Source organism: Carcharhinus amblyrhynchos, chromosome 10 (genome assembly GCF_965287045.1).
Source record: "Carcharhinus amblyrhynchos chromosome 10, sCarAmb.v2.hapA, whole genome shotgun sequence".
NCBI lineage: Eukaryota > Metazoa > Chordata > Chondrichthyes > Carcharhiniformes > Carcharhinidae > Carcharhinus > Carcharhinus amblyrhynchos.
The window spans coordinates 62208365-62226972 of record NC_137333.1 but is presented as its reverse complement, the minus strand read 5'-3'; the positions used below and the strand labels follow the sequence as shown (position 1 = coordinate 62226972).

At 38.4% G+C, this 18608-nt stretch overlaps 1 long non-coding RNA gene across 1 annotated transcript in view; it reads left to right on the top strand.

Annotated features, from left to right (window-relative positions):
* LOC145348988 (uncharacterized) overlaps nucleotides 1-18608 on the top strand; it is an 86647-nt gene that overhangs the window by 41608 nt on the left and 26431 nt on the right. The window lies entirely within an intron of this gene.

Here is an 18608-nt window from a genome sequence, read left to right as displayed (position 1 = left end):
TAAATGTAAAACTGATATGAGTAACTTATTAATTTTTACCCTTTAAAACCCTGATATACTATATTGGCATAAGCGTGCTTATAATAGTTTCATATTTTGTTGTTGAATGGGAGAGTTAACTGGTGTGCGTTGTTTATTGTTCTTTTTTCACTGGGGCTTTAACCTATAGCAATTTCAGATGAAAACCTTGTGCTTTTTGTGCACATTATTTAATCCTTGTATGTATGCAGGCTCACACCTCCTCGCAAACAATTAAATCAGCCTGACCCACTCTGGGACAGCAGACCTGCAAGTGTTATGTGAACAGTTCTCCTCCCCTGCTAAGTATTATTGACAAATCCATCAAAGCCAGTGATGCATTGGCTTCCACCCAGCCCAGCAGGACACTAGGGCAACTGTGACATGCTGTCACCGTGGTAACAATTGCTGAAGTGAACAGCCTGTTGGGAAGATGACCTCTGTTGGCAACATGCCTGGAGGTGTTTTATTCGCGTGGCAACCATGTCACCAGGGCCCAAAGGAGAGACCTGATGCCCTGCGATTGATCTCCTCGGCTTCAGAGTTATTGATCCCTCCAATTTGGAGGAATTTATTATATTGATACTGGACTGATTAACATTTCATGCCAGAGCTGTTCGATGTGCGCTTGTAACAGCTTTTAATGATTAATTGACTTTTATGATTCCATCTCAGTGCTGTCAGCTGTGAACTGTGGGCAGACTCATTCCCAAACTGCCTCTCCTGTGACACTGAGAGAATGATTGAATACCTGGAAAACTATTGCTTTTACTGTCTTATTTTATGAAAGATAAACACCGAGGAAGAATTGATGTTGGATTCTGAGTTTCATGCAGTACATTATTTATAAATTTATGTCATAACTGCGCAGGTAATTAGTGGTCACTATATTCTGAGACAGAGTTTGAAAGAATTCAGTTCAGAGTTCCACTAACAACACAGCATATATCTGACCTTCAGAATGTAAGCACAAAGTCAGTCTTTGAAATGGTGAATAATTAAGTAAAAATGGCTACCAGTAGAACAAGCTAAACTTTTAATATCAACTGTGTTGGGTTTGAACGTGGCTCCCCAGAACATTACTCAGGGTATCTGGATTACTGGTCCAGTGACAATATCACTAAACCATTGTCCATAAACCAACATCCAGAGTAATGTTCTGGGGACTCAGGTTTAAATCCAACTACAATTGTTGTTGAAATTTGTATTCTCAATCCAGAGGCAATGGCATAGTTGTATTGTCACTGGATTAGTAATCCAGAGTAATACTTTAGGGACCTAGGTTCAAATCCAACCACAGTTTATGTTTAAACTTTTAAAATCAAGTAATACTGAAGTATTAATTCTGAGTTTGATCCACCATTCAATCATGCCTGATATTTTTCTCATCCCCATTCTCTTGCCTTTTCCCCATTACGCCCAATTCCTTTATTAATCAAGAACCTATCTATCTCTGTCTTAAACACACGCAATGACCTGGCCTCCACATCCTCCTGTGGCAAAGAGTTCCACTCTCTGGCTGAAGAAATTCCTCCTCATCTCTGTTTTAAAGGATTGTCCCTTTAGCCGAAGGTTGTGCCCTCTCATTCTAATTTTTCCTACTAGTGGAAACATCTTCTCCATGTCCATTCTATCTAGGCCTCGCAGTGTCCTGTAAGTTTCAATCAGATCCCCCCTCATCCTTCTAAACTCTGAGTACAGACTCAGAGTCCTCAACTGTTCCTCATACGACAAGCTCTTCATTCCAGGGATCATTCTTGTGAGCCTCCTCTGGGCCCTTTCTAAGGTCAGCACATCCTTCCTTAAATATGGTGTCCAAAACTGCTGACAATACTCCAAATGGGGTCTGACCAGAGTCTTATACAGCCTTAGAAGTACATCCCTGCTCTTGTATTCTAGTCCTCTTGACATGAATGCTAACGTTGCATTTGCCTTCCTAACTGATGTCTGAACCTGCACATTAAACTTAAGGGAATCTTGAACAATGACTCCAAAGTTCCTTTGTGTTTCTGATTTCCTAAGCATTTTCCATTGAGAAAATAATCTATGCCTCCATTCCTCCTTCCAAAGTGCATAACCTCACACTTTTCCACATTGTATTCCATCTGCCACTTCTTTGCCCACTCTCCTAGTCCGTTCAAGTCCTTCTGTAGCCACCCCGCGCCCCCCCCGACTTCCTGAATACTATCTGTCCCACTACATATCTTTCTATCATCCGCAAACTTAGCAACAGTACTTTCAGTTCCTTCTTCCAAATCAGTAATGTATATTGTGAAAAGTTGTGGTCTCAGCACTGACTCCTGAGGCACACCACTAGTCATCAGCTGCCATCCTGAAAAAGACCCCTAAATCTCTACTCTGTGCTGCCTGCCAGTCAGCCAATCCTCTATCCATACCAGGATCTTACCCTTAACATCATGGCCTCTTAACTCATTTAACAGTCTCCTATGCGGCATCTTGTCAAAGGTCTTCTGGAAATCTAAATAAATCACATCTACTGGCTGTCCTTTATCTAACTTCCTTGTTACCTCCTCAAAGAACTCTATTGAATTTGTCAGACGTGACCTCCCCTTGATGAAACTGTGCTGACTCTGTCCTATTTTATCATGCATTTCCAAGTACTCCGTGATCACATCTTTACTAATAGACTCTAAAATCTTGACCAAAGTCAGGCTAACTAGCCTATAATTTCCTGTCGGCTGCCTCCCTTCCTTCTGAAACAGCAGTGATACATTAGCTACTTTCCAGTCCTCTGGAATTTTCCCTGTCTCCAGTGATTCCTGAAAGATCACCACCAATGCCTCCACAATTTCCTCAGCTATCTCTTTTTGAGCTCTAGAGTGCCGTCCATCTGGTCCAGGTGATTTATCCACCTTCATACCTTTCAGTTTCCCCAGAACCTTCTTCATAGTGATGGCCACTACACTCACCTATGCCCTCTGACTTTCCTGGAGCTCTGGCATCCCACTGGTGTCTTTCACCGTGAAGACTGATGCAAAGTAACTATTCAGTTCCTCTGTCATTTTATTGTTTCCTATTATTACTTCTCCAGCCTCATTTTCCAGTGGTCCTATGTCTATTTTTGCTTCTCTTTTACCTATTATGTATTGACAAAAACTCTTACTATCTTCTTTTATATTATTGTATTATTCCCTGAAGTGCCAAGTGAGAGGGACACATAGAAACTTGGATCAGAGAGAGAAAACTTTTATTACATGAACAGGGAGTGACAGATCTACTTGATAATGGTCAGATTTTGATTTTGGCAAAGAAATTTCACCTAGTGCCTAAATTCAGGAGGAAGACTTGAAAGGTATTATGTTTAGTTTGAGAACATTGCTATGAAGTTACAATGGCCATAAGAAATTCAGACAATTTTATTTAAAAGTGTTTTGGTACAAAAAGCATAAGTGGTGTATTTAACTCTTTCAGATGAGCAATCTGCAGATTATGGTACAATTAATGCTATGTTTAATGCCTACAAGTTAGTCAAAGACAAAAGATTAGAAATCTAATGAAGAGACAGAATTGGGCTATTGTAGAATTTTTTTGTAGAGAAATACAAGGGCTTAGATTTTCACCACAACGGGGAGGCTCTGAATCCTGCCTCAAAAATTACTTTAGGCATAGAAGTGGGCTTATTCATTTTACCTGCAAGATTATAGTTCTTCACTACAGGTGCTCGACAAACTGGAAAGCCATAATTCTGCTGGTGTTTGGGTTGACTTTCATTCTTCTCCATTGGATCAAGAGAGAATCCTTTAAGGTTACAAGGTTTCAACCACCATCTTGATTAGTGCATGCTACATCTTTAAGATTCATGTTATCTCATGTACATGAGGAGTGGGCACTGGCTGCAATTACATCCTTGGATGTTGTGAAAAATAAAAATAAGCTGACTAAAAGTCAGTTTTGGTGTTCGTCTGTCCCACCACCACCACCACCATCACCTCCCTCCCCTGCCCCCCCATCCATTGAGTCCTAGGTGGATACAGGATCCTCATTTCAGTATTTAAATAAAGCTTTTATCTGTTTTGGTGCAGAGACCTTTGAGGCACACTTGAAAATATGTGGTCTGAACTAATGCATGGTCCTTTGTTTCAACTTTTCATTTGTATACTGTTTATTTTGCAGTGTGAATGAGGTAAGCAGTAAGCTTTCAAAAATCAGCTCCTGAATTGACAACATTGCATCTTTATAATAGTAACATACTTTACCCTTGCACTATTTCGTAAGCTACGCAGCCTTTCAGACATCTTACGAGACCATTTGCGTCTTGTTCCTTCCTTCTCAGAGCAAAAATATCTTTCTCCACGACAAGAATCACTTGTGTATCCAGAGCTAATTGACAAACCAATTTTCTTGATCTAACCAGTGTACAAATTGTAGAAAATGTGAGGACACTAAAGTTGGTTACAAGATTATGTCCCTTTGTTTTTGAAAATATGATTTTTCAACTTCGAACTAACTGGAAACTTTTCAACTTGAACAAAGACAGAACAATCTGCTTCCAAATGCAAGATAAAGGTGAAGACCAAACAAATCACCTTCAGGAGAGTGAAGAGAGAGACGTTTCCGAAAACCCAGACATCCATTCAAACGAGTAACTGACTGAGGAAGAGACAATGGCTGGAATTCCCTAGCCACATACACCCGCCATGCTGCCAGAGAAAATGAAGAATTTGATGCTCCGCCAAATCTCCGTTCACTGCAGCGGGACGAGAGATTCCCACTAGTGTGAACAGCTGGAGAACCCCACCCATTAAAAATGCAAAGTACTGGATATTGAAATAATGGTTGCACAGACAGACACACCCAAAACATCTTGGAAATAAACAAGAGGTGAAGTATTTCAAGGCAAAGCTGTCAATCATTAGAGAGAAATTGCAAGTGACACAGGCAGTGTCAAGCTGAAGGCTGCTCTTTCTCCCTCTCTGTCTTTTGGAATAAACATGTCACCCGTTTTGAGAAGCCAGCTCTGCCAAAATCCTACCAGTAAAGCCAGATTGCCTAATAATTGCACCATCTTCTAAATCTGATTGCATGCAAGAAACCAGCTAACCTAAATCATTTGCAAGTTTTACAATTTACATCTCAAGGGCAAAGGCTATTACCCATATATTCTTTCACCTTTTGTGCGTGTGTGTCCAAAAAAATTACATGAGGGCTGACTGCTTAACAACATTTCTTTAGTATTTCCCTCAGGTACAGCGGTTATTAAACTTGGTCTTTCTTTGACTCAAGGAAACCTTGTTTGATTGGCTCCTTATTGCTCACACCTTAAATAATGAAATACATTCTGATTTGGAAAAGAAATATCCTTGTGAAAAAAATAAACTTTAACCTTTGTTGTGACCAACCAAGGTAGTTGAATAGGAGGAGAGCCAATTCACCCCTTCCCACCTGCTCATAACAAAATGAAATAACAAACTTTTCTTCATATGTATTGCTTAAGTGACTTTAGCTGCTTAAGCATTAAAAATCATTGGTACATGTACATCACAACAGGTTGTTACTCATGCCAATAAATTCATTATCACAGAAATTGCATTTTTAAATACAACTTATTGGTGCAATTTTGTTCATGAGCAATGAATTTTATCCTGTTGTTTTTTTCAGAGGCAACTGCGGCCCTTGATCTTTTGGTATATTAGCGTCTAACATGACAAGTTCATGCATATTTCTCAAACCGCACAGGTATCCCTTACTTGGGAGCTGATTGAGCTTAACAGAGATAGTTACCAGATGTTGTTCCAACATTTTTTAGAATCCAAGGTTATTTTTTAGCATAACCATCCATAGGGAATCTACTTCAACATGACTCTTTAAGTGGGTAAATCAATATCTTTATGAGTATATTGCTGATTAGCCACCTATCTTTACTCTGTGTGAATTTCTATCTTGATGTAATGTTTAGTCTAATGTTTCCAGAGTTGCAGTGACTGACAAGAGGTAAACCATGGTCTATCATGCTCCCACATCAATCTCTGACATTGGCTAAGTATTAAAGTATTTTGGATTGTCCCTACCCACTCAGAAAATCTTGGCCCTGACTTCATATGACTTTCAACTCTTTGCTTCTGACCATTAAGCCCAAGCCATTTTTCATTTCAGACAGTACAGGTTTCCCACATCAATTAGAGTGGCATAATAATGAATGTTTTTTTCCTCACCAACCTTGAACAAAAAGGCAATTGATATTAAATTGATCTTCTTGTCTGGAATAATATACCGGACACTTAAAGGTGTGTTAATTCACTGAATTATGGGAAGTGCATCAAAAACTGGCAAAGTTTGGTCAAAGTTGAAAGTGGTGAAACAGTCTGCATTTTCCCTGTCCATGGGCATCTTTGCTACTATTTCTGCCATTCCTGCGCTCTTTTGACTTTTTATACAATATTGGTTGTCGCAGCAGAATCTCAGTTGGGAATTTATATAATACATCTGTACAGCTCAACAGTTCACTTACATTAAAAAATGTTTTTATATAGAATCTTTCATGAACATAGGATGTCTCAAAGTGCTTTACAGACAATGAAGTTTTTTTTAGTTTAGTCACTGTTCTGGTCTCAGAAACATGGCAATTAATTTCACACACTGCAAGCTCCCACAAGAATTAGTGTGCTGTTAATCTGTTTTGGGGAGGGATAAATATTCACCAGGACACTGAGGATAACTTTCATGCTCTTCAAAATGGTTTCACAAATTTTTTTTAATGCCTCATGTAAAAGACAGCACGTTCAATGATGTACCATTTCTTCCATACCACAATAAAGTGTTGATTTTGAATTTTGTGCTCATGTCTTGGTGTGGGACTTGAACCAACAACATTCTGACTCAGGCAAGAATAATGCCCACTGAACCACTGCTCAGCTGATGGCATATAGTTTGCATTAAAACATAATTAAATATTAGCAAGGCAACCTCTAGCTACATTTTCACTGTTTTTAGAGGTACAATCTGGAGAGCAATTGTACGGTCTTTTTCTGGAGAACGGGCAGTTGATAGTTCCTTCCACAAAGCAAGTGGCGTGTTTCCGAGTCAAGCATGCGCAGTATTTTGCCTTTATCTAAGAGTATTCTTTCTTGCTGCTTTGAAGCAAAGGCCAAAGCTGTGAATTTTTAAACGGGGTGTTGCTACTTAAATTAGGATATAGTAGTAGTTGCTGATTGATCTGACTATGATACTCAAAAACAAGTATCTACGTCGAGCATTGCATTTAATTATTTGCGGTAATAAAATACGTGCTGAATGGTGCACCAGACCGTAGCCTATTGGTGCAGTATAATTTACAATAAATTCACGATATACAATTTCTTTTTCCAAGCTTCTCCAAATTAAGCTGGAGTTCATCGAAGCCAAGAATACTTGCTTGGCAATATTTGAATCATCTGTTATTTGTTGGTAGTATTGATGCATCTCTCCTTATTACTTCAGAGAGGAATTCTGTGATCGGAAACATGTATATTTCATTAAGTATCTGATAACTTGAGCCAAGTTCAACTCATGGGCCACTAAGGAAGCTATTAATTACTATGGTACATAAAATGTTACTTTCAGGGTGATGTTCGATGATATTGGCTTTATATGTTTCTACAGGAGTTGCCAGGTTTGTTTCATTATTCTGTTTCCAACATTTACTTTCATAGCTAAAAAAAGTTGCTAACTACCGAAGTCATTGCATCACAACTTACTATGTAGTAATTCTTATACAGAGTTCTTGAGCAGTGAGCAGCTAATAGTGTTTCCTTGTACATAAACTCCAACTGCATGTTGCTAGCTATGTCACTTACTTCAAACATGAACACAGCTCTCCACACAATCCCATTCTAAAACAATGAGAGAATGAGTAAGCAACAAATATACAATTTGCTAAGATTAGAGTGGTTATGTATTGTATGTGCATGCATAGAAAATGTATATGTGCGTGAATAGAAAATACTGATCTTAGCCTTCTCCACTGTCATTTCATGGTTTTGTTTAAAACAAATAGGATGTGTTATTAAAATATCACTGTGTTGTACAGTGTTTTTGGGACATTGGCACATTGCAGAAAGACACATTGCGAAGTACTAAAATTGTGATCTTGCTGCAGTACAAATACACTTAACAATTCATTATAGTAAGTAAAATAATCTGGGGATTTTGTCTCATCTGTATATGAGATACTTCAGGACACAAAAGGAGATAATCAGTGATAAGGGAGAGACAACTTCCCAACATTACAGTGAAATGAGATGTTCCATCAGACTGAATGAGCAACTTCATGGCTATCATCAGTCCTGTCAGCACTATGAGTAATGATGGCCAACATCAGAGCTGCAAGGTAAAGTATCATTTCAACATGAGATCTGCAAGCCTGCTTTCCTTAAAGAGTGTTCTGTTAAACATCCTTCTAATGTTGATAACCAGAGATCTATTTCACTACTACATTCTATAATTCAACTTCACTGTAAACAATTTTCATTACCATCCTTCATTGATGACACCAATATTGAGCATCAGTTTTTAGGGTACAGGCCAAACAAGGTCCTAAGTCAACAAATATCTCAGAGTGTTTCAGATTGTTCCTTTTGCTCAGATTGCTTTGAAATCATAGGATGGGTGTGGTGGTAGGGTGGCAGAGAATGGTTGTGGTGGGGGGGAGGGGTGGGAGAATGGGTGGCAGTGGGGTGAGGGGAGTGTTGGTGTGGGTCAGCAATTCTCATACCCTTTTCAAGAGTAGGTGAATAGTGAATTCCCTTGGGCATGGACTTGGTCAGAAACAATAATACACTGGATAGTGGATCCTAACACCCACTAACTCCAAGACAATGGGATACTCACCCAGCCTCAGTGATCCTGCAAACTTGGTTAATGTCAGTTCTGGATGGAACCATTGGGCCACAACTCCAGAATACCCTGCCAAGATTGTGACCTGAGTAATTTACTGACTAAACATTTTAGATTTGTTCTGTATGCATGACCGTGTCAATGTAATCTGGCTGGCCAATTGGAATATATATAGCTAAATCTTCCTCCCATATGTCAGTAAGCAAACTCTGTTTCTCTCTTCTCAGGTGCTGTCTGATCTTCTGAGTGTTTCCAGAATTTTCAAGTTTCATTTCAAATTTCCAGTATTTGCAGTATTTTGCCAGACAATAACATTGCCATCCATCATGTGTGTAGAGGCAATGCACACATCATTTCTATATTGAAATGGATAGTATTTATGAAGAAAACTTGTTCATAGATATGAATAACTTCACCAAGCTCAGCAGATGATTAGCTGAACCATGTACACTAGAGCAGAACTGAGACAGATTCATAATTCTTTGCAATGTCTCTCTGTCAAGCTTTCTGAAATTCACTGTAAAGGTTCACAAATGTGCAATGGTAGCTACAGCAGGGTAGCGAAACATGTCAATTATTACTGAAACCACACTCCAGGATTAACACATCGAAAAGAGCATCAGACAAGATGAATATTCATTTATTTAGCAAATGCAATGTTTCTAAACCAGGCAGTTTCTCCCAGTCCTGCTGTGTTGAGTGTGTACAGACCTCTGCCAAGTCCGTAGATTGGACATATTTCTATGATGTTGAAAGTTTGAAATTAAGCAGCTGTTAGGTTGAGTTTGAGATAGGTACCTATTTGTTGTGTCCAATGATTCCCATTCATTTGTCCAGGTAGAATTTGTGTTGAAGTCCTGTGTGGGAGGGTTTTTCCAGGTTGGCCTTCTTCATGGGAGTCATACTTTGGGTGGGCTGGAGAGATCAGCAGGAAGTGCCATCATTTTGTGGGTTATTACAAGTTGATGGATATGTGCAGAGTGCTGTGGAGGACCGGGAAACAATGGATCAGCATTCACGCATTCAAGGTGCCACATTATTTCCAAAGATTTTGGTTAAATTAAAATGCAATCAAGGTATTTTGCAAATGGAATAGAAATTTGTAGCAATGTTTGCCATTGCAGAGTGTCAAAGTGAAATTTGCTTCCCTTTCCCACTGCCAGTCATGCTATTGAAGGGCAGTGCTGGCCCTCCAGCTGGAGCACCACAAAGCTGATGGCTGTTGTGCAGACCCTGGCATCAGACCAAAGATTAACAATAGAAGAAACCTCAGAACATCTCACCTTTTCTGGACACAGGAGATTTGTTGTTCAGTTGGAGTTCCCCAACAAGGAAGAGAGCCCACATAAAAGACAACTGATCCATTCTGTGCTATTCCTTTACAACAGTTGTTGAAGTAATTAAATATTTCTAGAAGACTAGTGAATTTCTGTTGTATTTATATAAATAGGGCCATTACTATACCTCTATTTATTGTGTAAGATGCGTAAAACAATTTTCCCAAAAGCTACAGTTTTGATTTTTTTTATTTAGCAAGTTTAGTTCTTTATTCATTGTGTGTTATCATAGAGTAGTGATTCAAATCAGAGCAAGACAAAAAAATCTGTTTCAAAGCTTATCATGTTGCATCTAATTAGAGGTTAATTAGAGGTCACTTTGTATGAAAGTTTATTGCCCTGATATTTGCACTGGTAGCTACTCTTGTAACAAAAACACTAACAGAGCAAATGGTGAAACTCGAGATATTCAGTGTACAAAATGATGGATTAGCGAAAAACAATGCATTCCTCCAATGGAAAATATTTCTGGCAATTATCTGGTACTCATATATGCTAGAAAACTTTTAAAATGTGTGCTCAACTAGAACATATTAGGTATTCAAGTTCTTTCCCCAATGTCCATATTAACTTCATGTTGTTCCCATATGTCCAGTCAGATTACAGCCATTAATTGCCTTAAACAATTATTGAAAAAATTTAACATACAGCATATTTAATGATGAAACCTCAAAAATACTAATCCCTATTTTAACTTGGGATAAGCCATTGCTAGGGGGAGATAGGGATTGTGGTGGGAGGTGATGTGGGTAGGACTGCAGCAGATGGCAAAGTGCCAGCACATGTGTAGCATTAAACTCAGGAGATGTTAACTGGCAGTCATCATCTGCGTAGGTGGCTTCATTCTCCCAACCAAACCCCAAATGGAAGTAGAAATTAAGCAGCAAATAGAAGTGCGATGTCGAGCTCCAAGAGACCACCACGAGGAGACCTGAAGAAATGTTTCCTGGTGCTTACATAAATGGTTGAGAGGGCATCACAGGAAAAAAACAGGGCAGAGAAGCCCAAGATTTCCTTGTAAGCCAAGAACGTTAAAAAACATAAAATCCACTTAGCTTTTTAGGCCTCATTTTGTCACCAGCATGTCCCAGCAAGGTAGCTTCTACCTGGCACATGTCTCCAACATTAATATTACAGCTGTATTGCCATTTGAATTAGATCAGTATATTTAAAGGAAGAGTCAAAGGGTGTCCTTCTTGCCTTCATAACAGCAGATTAATAGTGAAGTGGATCAGTGTGAGTAAGTTACATTGCCCATTTTAATTACCCATCCAGTTTCTGTCAGGATGGTAAGATTAAAATAAGTCCTTAAGCTTTTTGAGAAAAATGGGAATGCAGTTATCAGAAAGTTGTTTGAAATGTAAGAGGTTTTTTTATATAACTTTCTGATTTGATTTGATTTATTATTGTCACATGTATTAGTAGACAGTGAAAAGTATTGTTTCTTGTGTGCTCTGCAGACAAAGCATACGGTACATAGAGAAGGAAAAGGTGAAAGTGCAGAATATACAGTCATAACTAGGGTGTATCTCTTTGTAGTTTTTTATGGTTTTGGACAGAGCAGGAGCCATACCAAGCTGTGACACAACCAGAAAGAATGCTTTCTGAAAGTTTCCCTAACTTTAAAAATTGAAATAAGCTGCTGCATTATTGGCATTTAAACATTTAACAACTTATTTTGTCTGATATTTCAATTGAAACACTGGATTGGATTTTACAGGACATCATATTCCATGCACCCCCCACCTGACCGAAAAGTTGGCAGACAAGTTAGCCCACCTAAAAACAAGCTGCCAGGTCATTTTACCCCAAGAGAAGCCTTAATTATTTCAATATCAGACTTCTGCCCCATGTATGAGGAAGCCCTGCCTTAGAGAACTGCTAGCCAATCCAATTGGTTGGCAGCTCTGTAGTCTCAGCTGCACTATGTTCAAATAGTGACCACTGCTGGAATTACAGGCAATCCTCAAGGAGAAATGTTGGAGCCCAGACTTCAAAGTAAGTCTGAGATTTTGGACAGACCTAGAAAACAGACCCCAACATGGGGAGCAGGATACGTGTGTGTGTAGGGAAGGTTAAGAAGTACATGGGAGGGGAAGGGAAGGTTAAAGTGGGGTATGATTTTGGGGGGATGTTCTGATTGACACAGTGGACTTCCTCCAAGGAGATTCTCTTCATCCCCTGTTCTTGCTTAACAGCAGCCCATGCAGTGAAAGCCTAACCTCCACCTCTTGCAGCAGGTAAAATGGCAGCAGAGGCGGAATGAGGCCCTTCAGTAGTTCCCACAAACTCTCTGCCTTTATAATTCTCTTTCCTACCTTAAGAGACTCCATAACTCTACCTCTTTCACTAAGCTTTTGCATATTTGCCTTAATGTTCCCTTATGAGGCATGGTATCAAATGTAGTTTAGTGTTACTTCTGTGAAGTTTCCAATGGTGTTATATGAATGCAAAATTTTGGAATTGTTGAAATTGTCAATGTTTTTCCGATTCGCTTTACCCTCCAATACACCCCAAAGAGAAAATTAAGCCAAGAGAATGCTATCTCCCTGTATAATTTCCATTTTTTAAAAATACTGAAACTGAATTGAAGAAATTACTAAAAAGAACAGTTATAAAGTTTGCCCTAAGAATGCTACACTGGGTGTTGGTGTGGGATGAAGTCAGACCCGTCAAACCTGGGAACAGGTGCTATGAGGACACAGGGCAGACGAGTACCAAGGGGGTCTGATTATAAGCTTATCACCATTCTCTGGGACTTGGTCCTATTTGCTTAGAAAGCTTTAGATCCTCTAGACCTCATCTTCTCACCTCTTCATTCCCCAACTATCCACCATGACTTATCATACCCACTCCTTGGTAAAGCAATGCCAACTCAAACAATATCCATGATAGGCATACTTCAGGGGCCATGTGGAGATGAAAAAGAAAATCTAAAAATCTATATAGATCTCACCATATAGTCTTGATACTGAAAGGTTTAAACTAAAAGGCATCTAATCTTTAAAATCTCAAGTGGCTAATTAATAATAAATGCAAACAAATTTCTGTTCATGCCCCATTTCCTATCATAGCATTTTTAAATCAGTCAATCAAACTGTGAATACAGAAACCCCTGCTGAGATATTGTAGCTTTTGAAGCTCAGTCAAGCATTCATGATGATCAATAAAAAGACATTGTTGAAATTGTTTAAAAGATGCTACCCCAGCTAGCCTGTTGATCAAAGCAGTCCAGGGGACTTCTGTTTGACAATCACTGATTTTTTTACATTCTATGGAATGGGAGATTTAAAAAAAACTTCAGATGAAGACAGTTATACAGACCTTACCAAAGTTTCAAGAGCATTTACATCTACTCAATTTGTAATGTCCACATTGCAGATTAAGGCCCTTGTAACAGCCAAAATGAGGTCTGTTTGAACTCAGCGCTAAGTGTAAATGGCCCTGCTGAGTTTGGGTTTCTCCCTTGTGGGGATCATATCCAGCCGCCATCCCCTGCTGGTTAAAATGAAAATGTCCGTATCCCACCCCTCACATTTTTAAAGGTCCGTGGAGTTTCCCAAATCCAAGAAAATCTAACCCTAATTCTGGAAAGTCCATTGTCCCAGGGCTACGTCATGCCACACTCCTGAGAGTTGGATGTCTGGATGGCTGGTGTGAATCAGATTGTTGTCACTGCAGGGGGTCTGATCCCCATTCTGAGATCTGCTTCCTTGCCCCACCTGTGTTAGAGATTGCAGCACTGTGCGTTGGACCTGTTTTTGGACAGAGAACTCAAGAAGAATAATGCTCAAGATAATTAAAAACAGGAAACTTAAAAATTAAAGTGAGAAATGGCTGACTATGTAATCATGTGGGATTTAGTTTGAACATGGAACTGCGTGATTAATATCAACCAGTATTAGGAACTGATTGGTCTATGCTAAGTATATTTTAACATAAGACAATCAGCAATACTAAAAGCTCACAAAAACATTAAATAAAGTTTATTTATTATGAGTGTCTAGGTTTACATTAACACTGCAATTCAATTACTGTGAAAATCCCCCAGTTGCCACACTCTGGCACCTGTTCAGGTACACTGAAGGAGAATTTAACATGGCCAATGCACCTAACCAGCATGTCTTTGAGACTATGAGAGGAAACTGGAGCACCCAGAGCAAACCCATGCAGACACAGGGACAATGCGTAGACTCTACAGAGACAGTGGCCTAAGCTGAGAATTGAACCCTAGCACTGTGAGGCAGCACTACTAACCACTGTGCCACCGTGCCACCCCAAATAAGTGAGAAAGTGATGTTTCAGTTTTATGAAGCCTTGGTCAGACCTCACATACTTTCAGTTTTGGACCTATCCTCAGACTTATTGGGTTATAATATAGATTCATCAGAATTTTGATTTGATTTGATTTTTTGTAGTAACATGTATTAGTATATAGTGATACCAAGGTTTAAGAATTAAATTGTGAGGACAGTTGAATAAACATGATCTGTGTTCCTTGTGTATAGTATATTGTTGGGACTGGGAAGGGGAGAGGGCAAATCTAATTGATGTCATTAAAATGAAAAAAATATTTGATTGGACAGATGCAGAGAAACTATTTCCTCCAGTGAGGTATATCCAAAACAATGGAGTATAATCTTAAAATAGAGCTAGGCAATTTAACAATTTAACAATGAAATCAGGAAGTACTTTAGCATAGAAAGAGGAGTGGATATCTGGTACATTCAACTCAAGAGACTGGTGATGCTGGGATCAATGGAACTTTTTAAGAATGAGATTAATAGATTTTTGATAGGGAAGGATTTTCAAGGGATGTGGGGCATAAATTGAGTTAAAGTAAATATCTAGTTCAGTACTGGAATGGCTGACAGGGTGGGGGAATGGCCTATTCCTATATGTCTATAGGCAATGTGATATGCAATATTAAAGGCACAAAGATCCTAAAAAGAAGCTGTGCAATACTAGTATGCAAATATATAATACAGAATTTCCTTCTCACAACTTCACCAGGGATGTTAACAGTAAAATAACCACAGCTTAATTTCAGGACCAAGGTATTTTTAATAAAAATAATAATAATAGACACTGGACATGAAGTTTCCCAGTAATCATTTGCACATTATTTCAAATAATCCTGTAACAATTATGTCACAATTACTAATCCTCTTATGTGAATACCATCATGCATCAATGACCTACAGCACACTAGCATTGCTGTTTGTAATGACAGCTGCTACGGCACAAAACCTGAACAAAAACAGGATACTTTAACCCCACCACCCCTAACCAGCATCCATCCTTGCCCCGATGCCCCCCCACCCCCGCAACTAACTCCATCAACCCCCCACTAACACACACTCACATGAAAGTAAAGCTGATATACTAGAAACATAACAAAAATACACCATCAACCTATTTTACAATTGCAATCTTGGGGTTCATCTGATGATTATGAAGTCCTGGAGCTTCAGTCGCCATGGTTTATGATATCATCTGAACCCCTCAATTAGATTACTGCTTTATAATCATTTCCAGGTATCCATAATTTTTGAAACAAAGTTTAGCTTTGGAACAGTTTGAAAAATGCCTGGAACCAGATTTGCTGAAATATGTGACCTTGACATCTGACCCAAATCTTTGACCAACCATGCCCAAACTTTAATGGGTTCAAGAGCTCTGTGTTGAGTGATTGGCCTGTAATTACAGGCTTTGACTCTAAAAGTTGTTTTGTAAATATGCAAGCATGCATTACTCCATATAAACCCTTTGGGTACTGAATAACTTTTGTGTGTTTAATATATTCATGCTTTCTTTGCAATAACATCTTTCAATTTTAAATGTTGAATATTATGTTGAATTAGAGAAATGCATGGGACAGCAAACATGTTGTTTAATTAACATTAAATGGCAAATGAACTGTTCTGCTTTTATTTTTGGTGTAGAAATTCAATTACGGTCCTCCAAAGTGTTGGATTTGATTGTTCCCAGTTGTCTGTTGGCATGGCTTCTAATAATAATGTAGATTTAACTTCACTTTGATGTCTGACAAAAGAAACTCTGTTGAGTTGATGGTGTTGTAAGAAGATGTAGTCCTCATTCTGATTTGAATGCTACATATATTAAATATACGGTAAAGTGAGTAACTCTGATAATCTGCTGGAAGACTAGTCATTTAATCTTTTCAGTAATGCACAATAACTTTTATTTGCCTACCTGAAAACATTTCACATCACCTATAACTTAGATTTGTTAATAGCAGGATGGTTTTTAAAGACCCTGAGGAATAGTCATTCAAGTATGCAATGCTATTTTAAACATTTTAATTTCTTTATCACATTGTGTACATACTACACAAGTAAGAAATACTAATAATGTCATTATTGGCAATTCTAGAAGCATGAAGGGCTCAGTTAAAATAAGACTTAACGTGTTCTCTCTTCTGTGATTGTGTAACATCCTTTTCTTATTCACTGTTTACTATTTGATCTAGAATGTCAATGCTAATGACCAGAAATACCGTTATGACCAGAAATATTAAGATGTTATGATCTGTAATTATCACTGTTGCCAAGTGATTAGGCAAATGATTACAAAAATAATAAAAAAGTTTACAGCAGCAACATTCTCAAGCAGAATGGAAGTGATATAACTGCGTAATTACAGTTGTAGCAAAATAGATTATACTATTGTGGAAGCCGTTCGGGAAAATGTACATACGCATGTTTACATGTGCAATCAATTATTTTGATCGGCCTGCATAATAAAGCTTGAGGCAACAAAAAACAATGCGCTGAGTGGTAACTTGAAATTTTAAGATCATTGTCCTCACCAAAACGTTGGACCAAACATTTCTGTCAAAATTACAGTTATTAATAACACCGTTATTTATGTGTAGATTCCAAATTAAATTCAGAAAAGAGTAGATGTGCAGTTAAATGCAGAAATCAAAAGCCTGCTGTTGGAGATCTGATGACCTGCAGTTAGCTTCATGGATATGGCACTCACATTCTGACTCCTCATTCGAATGCATTGACCAATGGGAAGTTTCTGTATATACACATTTGATAAGAAATAAACACCCCATAGAAACTTAAATCAAGTCACTCAAGTCCAAGTAACCATTTAACAATCTGATAAGTCTTAATTATTGCCAGTCAACCTCTCTATCACTAAATCTATTTCAAGTGTACAACCTTATTCCTTTGGGTTTCAATCATCATTAGAGATTTATTTTTGTAACCTTTTCTTTATGTCTCATTGCTTTCTTTCTCATAATCTTTTGCGAATGCTTCAACCTGATTGGTTACAGAAATGGACGAATGCTTACCCTGTTTACTCAAATCTCAGATGCCCTTTATGGAGCACAGCACTGTTTCCATCATGTACTACTGACAACTTGCAGAGCAACATTTTGTTGGCACTAAATGGGCAAGGACTGGTCTAAAACCATTCGTTGTCCTGACAGAAGCCAACTGCCCAGCTTCACTTTAATGAAGCTGTTCCCAACAAATTAAATCACCAAATCCCTTCAACTGGAAGGATTTATTTTCAAACAAATTAAACCTTTGGAGATTTATTTTCCCATTGCAATTTTTCACCTCAGTGTTACTTTGTAATACTTCATAATACATTTGTGACAAAATTAAGTGATGCTACAAATGTGGATGTTACTACCTTGTTTGCAAAGCTTCAAATATTTCAAAGGGAGGTTGGCATTATAAAAGTGTTTAACATTTTTAAACAGTGTTCCAATCATTTGAAAATAAATGGAATAAATGAAACATTATGACAGATGCAGATATACTTTATTCATCAACTAAACAGTCAGCAAATGATATGTACATTTGAAAGGCTAAAGTTTTCGCTGCTTTGTTTTTGGAGGGTGTGTGGAAGAATTTTCATTTTACTTCTTGCACAGAGTATCCTTATTCATACACAGTGAGTGTGTCACACTTATTTCCAATGAAATTTGAACTGACATGATGCATTTTAGTTTCTGATTCACCAAAACTCATTGAATTGCAATCTAATTACAGCAAACCATACAGCAGGTAGAAACAGTGGTGAAAATGGTTCAAAATATTGAAAAATAACATGATTACATGAAACCATATCTGCATGCATTTAGTTCAATCTGACTTTGATCAACCGATAGTTCAGCTATTTTTCTTAAATCGTTTAAGGATTAATGCGGAAAACTTGCTCAGTAAACATGGGAGTCCTGGTTTCAGCGGCATGGTGGCACGGTGGTTAGCACTTCTGTTTCACAGTGCCAGGGTTGTGGGTTTGATTCCTGGTTAGGTCACTGTCTGTGCAGTGTTTGCACATTCTCCCCGTGGCTGTGTGGGTTTCAGCCGGGTGCTCCTTTTTCCTCCCACAGTCCAAAAGATGTGCTGTTAGGTGCATTGGCCATGCTAA